The sequence below is a fragment of the Taudactylus pleione genome, unplaced genomic scaffold (assembly GCF_031769625.1).
Source record: "Taudactylus pleione unplaced genomic scaffold, aTauple2 ptg001303l, whole genome shotgun sequence".
Lineage (NCBI taxonomy): Eukaryota > Metazoa > Chordata > Amphibia > Anura > Myobatrachidae > Taudactylus > Taudactylus pleione.
Window position 1 is genome coordinate 1,884,192 of NW_028285703.1, and position 5,959 is coordinate 1,890,150.

The following is a 5,959-nucleotide window of genomic DNA, read 5'->3' on the forward strand; positions in this document are numbered from 1 at the left end:
CCCTAGTGCCTGAACCTAACCCTCCCCCCTTAGTGCCTAACTATAACCCTAAACCTAACCCCCCGATACTTACCTTCGGCATGCCGGCAGTTGGTATTCCGGTGCCAGGATATAGTCCGTCGGCATGCCGTGTGGAGTCATGCTGACTACATCCCATTGTAAACATATGGAAAAAAGCCCTTTGCCTGGTAAGGGGAAGATAAGAAAGTTTATATGCCCAGAGACGTGGTGACATGTAACATCAGTTTTATGGTATATAAAATTAAATGTAACTGTGATTATCTTACATAGGAAAAACTAAAATATGTGTCAAAATAAGGATCCAAAAACATCTGAGGAACATTAAACATAAGATAAAGACCCTCATCCTTCCTCGCCAGTTTACAAAATACATAATGCTAGTGTAAAAGATTCCAGCTTCACTATCCTACTGTAGAGTGGGTTAAAAAGGACCCGAGAGGGGGTGATAGAGAACTTCAGTTATCCAGAAGGGAATCCTTCTGGATTTATTCTCTGATTACGCTAGTACCCACCTGCCTAAATGAGACCAATGATATTGTGTCTTTTCTTGTAATGTATATATATATATATACCTCTGGGTAGTATATGGCATTAGATATAACAATGTTTATTTGTATAAAATATGTTTATATTAATATATAGCTCCTAGTCCATTGTGAATTTTGATATAAGGGCAAAATTTACTAAGCGGTGGTTTGACAGCGGTTTCTATTCTATTCTAAACCCCGGGGGTTTGGTGGCGGGTTCTATTCTGTTCTAAACCCCGGGGGTTTGGTGGCGGTTTTGCAGCGGTTTCTAAATGACAGCCCTGTTCTATTCTAAAATGTGTTTTGACAGCAGTTTTGCAGTGGTTTTGGCCTTAGTAAATCTGCAGATAGCAAAACCGCCGCCAAACCGCAGTCAAAACACATTTTAGAATAGAATAGAACCACTGCAAAACCACCACCAAACCGCCAGGGTTTAGAATAGAATAGATACCGCCGTCAAACCGCCGCTTAGTAAATTTTGCCCGAGATGCATTAGGGAAAGTCATGCGGGTTGGAATGCACCCGGAAGTATGTGCGCTCCACCATCAGTACTGTGTAAGTTAGATCATGGTCCAAATAGCAAGTGGAATGCAACCGAAAGTCCGTACGTTCCATGACTGGTGTCAATGTGACCATCCAACTTCCAGTTCCATAGGGGATTAAGGAGGGTATCCACTACCTGACAGTGAAAAGACTTAACGATATCGTTATCGTTCAGTCGTTCACTACACTGCAGGGTGCCCACACTGAACGATATGTCGTTCAGTGCAGGCACAATCAATCATCTGCAAACATGCTGAACCTGACGATATCGTCAGGTTGACCAGCATGTTTGAACGATGATAGATGTCTAAAAGATGTCTAAAAGACCAAATTTTCAAGCGATTTTCAAACGATGTTCGAACGATAATCAAACGATTTTATCGTTATCGTTCAACTTTATCGTCTAGTGGATACCCCCTTTACAGAGACGCTGTGGTTATACTTTGGAACGCATACAGGAAAGCTTTGTGTGTTTCACAAGCCGAAGATGTAGGGAGCATGGGGCTAAGGAACACATATAGGATTTCTGTGCATTTTACAAGCAATTAGCAATTACTGAACCACCAATTAGTGTTTTAAAAATATTTAAAAGTACTAAAAGGTCTTATTATAAAATATAAATAGTGAATTAAGAGTTAGGTAAGCTACTAGTATGCAATAAATGTTAATGGTAAATAAAAGATTAAATCAGGTTGAAAATAAATCTCTTTTATTACACCTGGAAGCATGTGAGGTCACAATGTGGAGAGGACAAACAGATAAACTTCCAGATCCTCAGCTCATTCACCTGCTGGCTGTTGACCCAAGCACACGGAATATACACAATAACCATAGTAAGGGCTCAGTCTGATCCTGTAGGCACTCTGCACTCTGTTGCTTTACTTGATGTTATATTGAATTTTGCCTTTGGTAAATTGCACTATGTTTCACATGACTCTATATAAATGACTAAGTAATATTATTCACTGCTATTCACTTCTATTTGAAAGTTCCCTTAAAGGGACAAAGGATATATATTATGTTAAATGAATTTTCAACCATGCAATAAGTATATCAATATATAAGGTTATCACTCACTTTATATTCTGTTCAATTATGTTTTAATAATACACTAAATATTATTATATTACATATGTTATCATCTTTAATGGATTTAAATATTTATTATTTATTTGTATGTATATTTCTATGATGTACTTATTGACACTCTGTTAAAAAGAGCTGGAAATAATTTGGCACTCTACCACAAGTGGTATGTATTAATGTTTTGTTTTGAAATTACCTGGCAACTGTATTATGTGATTGTATAATGGACACAAAGTCCTATTTACTATGACAGATTATTCTTGGGGGATACAGTCAGGATGCCGGATGTCAGTGTACCGATGCTGGAATCCCGACGCCCGTCAGAATGGCGACGCCGGCATCCTGAAGGGATCAAGATACCAACGTCAGCATCCCAAAGGTAAGTATGTGGGCTAGGTTTAGGGACCTGTCGGGGTGGATTAGGGTTAGGCACTGACCAGGGAGGGTTAGGTTGTGGAGAGGGGTGGTGGGGTTAGGGTTAGGCACCACTGGGGGGAGGTTAGGGTTAGGCACCATCTAGGGAGGGTTAGGTTTAGGGTGTGGGAAGGTGGGAGGTTAGGGTTAAGCACCACCAGGGGTAGGTTAGGTTTAAGGTGCAGGAAGGGGTGGGTTAGGCACCACTGGGGGGAGGTTAGGGTTAGGCACCACTGTGGGGAGGTTAGGGTTAGGCACCACTGGGGGGAAGTTAGGGTTAGGCACCACTGGGGGGAGGTTAGGGTTAGGCACCTCCGGGAGAGGGGGAAGGCTAGCCTACTTGCCGGCCCCCGTCGGGATGCCACTGTCAGTCTTCTGCCTGCAGATATCCCATCCGCCGGTAAATCATACTAATTCCAATCTTGGTGCCAATATAAGATTAGTATATTTATTATGGTTTATATTATTACAGACGAACCATCGGCCAGATTGGTAACTAGTTTTTATATGAATTGGAAGTTGTATCACATTCTCCCTTATTGGTATGTATTCATCCAATGCCCAAAAGGCCCATTACCAATTTTATGTAAAACCAGACACTTTTATCAATATCACTATTATAATATGTTACCATATTTTAAGATGTACTAGTTTTTTGTTTATTTGTTTGTTTCAATGAAGCACTACTCCTGATGAAGTCAACAAAGAGGAAAAAATGTGTTGGCTGTAAGAAATCTGTGTCCACCATACTGTGAAGCCATAATTGGTATGAGCTTGAGTTCTTTTTGGGATGGTACAGAGTGGCATTCTTCCATCAAGCAATCAAAGTGGTATCAGATCTCCAGCTAAAGAGTGCATATGTATCAATGATAGCGATCTGTGTTGTTGAAAGCTTTTTAATAAATGTGTAATATTTTTATGTATGACATTGTATCAAATTGGGTATAAATTAATGGTGTATTAAATTCAAGGATAGTAACCACCTGATGTCTATCATAGCACCCTTTTGAGGCTATTTTAGCTAGACATTGTTTGTTAGAACTCCAACTAATATTTAAATTGTGCTACCTTGATTATTCATATTCACTTAACTGAAATGCCTTTAAAGTGGCTTTTTTTGTTAAATTTAATTTTCATGTATTGTGTCCTATATTTCATGGAGGGAAGGAGGGAGATATATATCTCTAATTACCAGTCAAAAGTTTGGACTCATTCAATGGTTTTTGTTTATTTAAATTATTTTCAACATAGTAGCTTAATACTGAGGACATCAAAACTATGGAAGAACACATATGGAATTATGTTGTAAACAAAAAAGTGTTACACAAATCAAAATGTGTTATATTTTAGATTCCTCAAAGTAGCCCCCTTTTGCTTGGATGACAGCTTTGCACACTCTTGGCATTCTCTCAATCATCTTCATAAGGTAGTCTCCTGGAATGGTTTTCGAAACAGTCTTGAAGGAGTTCCCAGAGGTGCTGAGCACTTGTTGGCTGTTTTTCCTTCACTCTGCGGCCCAACTCATCCCAAACCAGCTCAAATGGGTTTAGGTCAGGTGATTGTGGAGGCCTGGTCATCTGACGCAGCACTCCATCACTTTCCTTCTTGGTCAAGTAGCCCTTACATAGCCTGGAGGTGTGTTTGGGGTCATTGTCTTTTTGAAAAACAAATGATGGTCCCAGTAAGCGCAAACCAGATGGGATGGCATGGAGCTGCAGAATGCTGTGGTAGCCATGCTGGTTAAGTGTGCCTTGAATTTTTAATAAATCGCCAACAGTGTCACCAGCAAAGCACTCCCACACCATCACACCTCCTCCATGCTTCACAGTGGCAACCACACATGCAGAAACCATCCGCTCACCTTCTCTGCGTCTCACAAAGACACGGCGGTTGGAACCAACAATTTCAAATTTGGACTCATCAGACCAAAGTACAGATTGCCACTGGTCTAATGTCCATTCCTTGTGTTTCTTGGCCCAAACAATTCTCTTCTTCTTGTTCATCCTCAGTAGTGGCTTCTTCGCAGCAATATGACCATGAAGGCCTGATTCACGCAGTCTCCTCTGAACAGTTGATGTTGAGATTTGTCTGCTACTTGAACTCTGTGAAGACTTTATGTGGTCTCTAATTTGAGGTGCTGTTAAGTAGCGGTTTCTGAGGCTGGTAACTCTAATAAAGTTATCCTCTGCAGCAGAGGTAACTCTTGGTCTTCCTTTCCTGGGGCGGTCCTCATGAGATCCATCATAGCGTTTGATGGTTTTTGCAACTGCACTTGAGGATGCATTCAAAGTTCTTGAAATTTTCCATATTCACTGACCTTCATGTCTTAAAGTAATGATGGACTGTCGTTTCTCTTTACTGAGTTGAGTGGTTGGTGTCATAATATGGATTACAACAGTAGTCAAATAGTTGTGTCCACTGTGTGCTAACCCTACCTCTGCACAACACAACTGATGGTCTCAAACACATTTATACCCCCTTTCCACCTAAATTCCGGGTCTGACCCGGAGTTGGAACAAAGTTCCTATCCGGATCAGACCCGGAATTTTGCCGGTGCTGACTCGGGATATTCCCGAGTCAGCGCCGCTCACACCGCAGTCGGGTCTGCATAGACCCGGCTTTTGCGGAGTGAAAGTGGACGCTTGGAGATGACGTCATCTCCAAGCGCCACTGAAGCCGGACCAATCGGCCGGCTAGCAGCGCACTCCAGTTCTTCGTGACCCGGAGTGCGCTGTTCCCATAGCAGGGTTTCACGGGCTACGCCCGTGTTAAACCCTGCTGGTTACCTGGGTTGGATTGCTGGGTCACTCGACCCGGCGATCCAACCCTCTGCCCTTTTACACCAGGGAGCTGCCCGGGTTAACCCTTCAAAAACCCGGGTTTTAGCTCCGGTGTAAAAGGGGTATAAGAAGGCAAGTAATTCCACAGATTGACTCTTGACAAGGCATACCTGTTCATTCAAAACCATTCCAGGAGAAGCTGGATGAGAGAATGCCAAGAGTGTGCAAAGCTGTCATCCAAGCAAAAGGGGGCTACTTTGAGAAATGTCAAACAAATCAAAATATGTTTTATACTTTTTTTGTTTACAACATAATTCCATATGTGATCTTTCATAGTTTTCATGTCTTCAGTATTAAGCTACTATGTTGAAAACAATTTAAATAAACAAAAAACATTGAATGAGAAGGTGTGTCCAAACTTTTGACTGGTACAGTGTGTGTGTGTGTGTGTGTGTGTGTGTGTATAATATATATATATATATATATATATATGTATATATATTACACACATATACTAGTTAAACCTGCACCTCTGTCACTGAGGCCCACTTACTCTCTGGCTAGCCCACCCACTCTCTCCTGGTCTCC

The 5,959-nt window shown here is 41.4% G+C and overlaps 1 long non-coding RNA gene across 1 annotated transcript; it reads left to right on the forward strand.

Annotated features, from left to right (window-relative positions):
• The first annotated feature begins 1,887 nt into the window (after positions 1 to 1,887).
• LOC148443312 (uncharacterized) lies at positions 1,888 to 3,556 on the forward strand. The gene is made up of 3 exons (XR_015875694.1): positions 1,888 to 1,924; positions 2,431 to 2,556; positions 3,273 to 3,556. It is a non-coding gene; the product is annotated as an uncharacterized LOC148443312 (long non-coding RNA).
• The last annotated feature ends 2,403 nt before the right edge of the window (positions 3,557 to 5,959 follow it).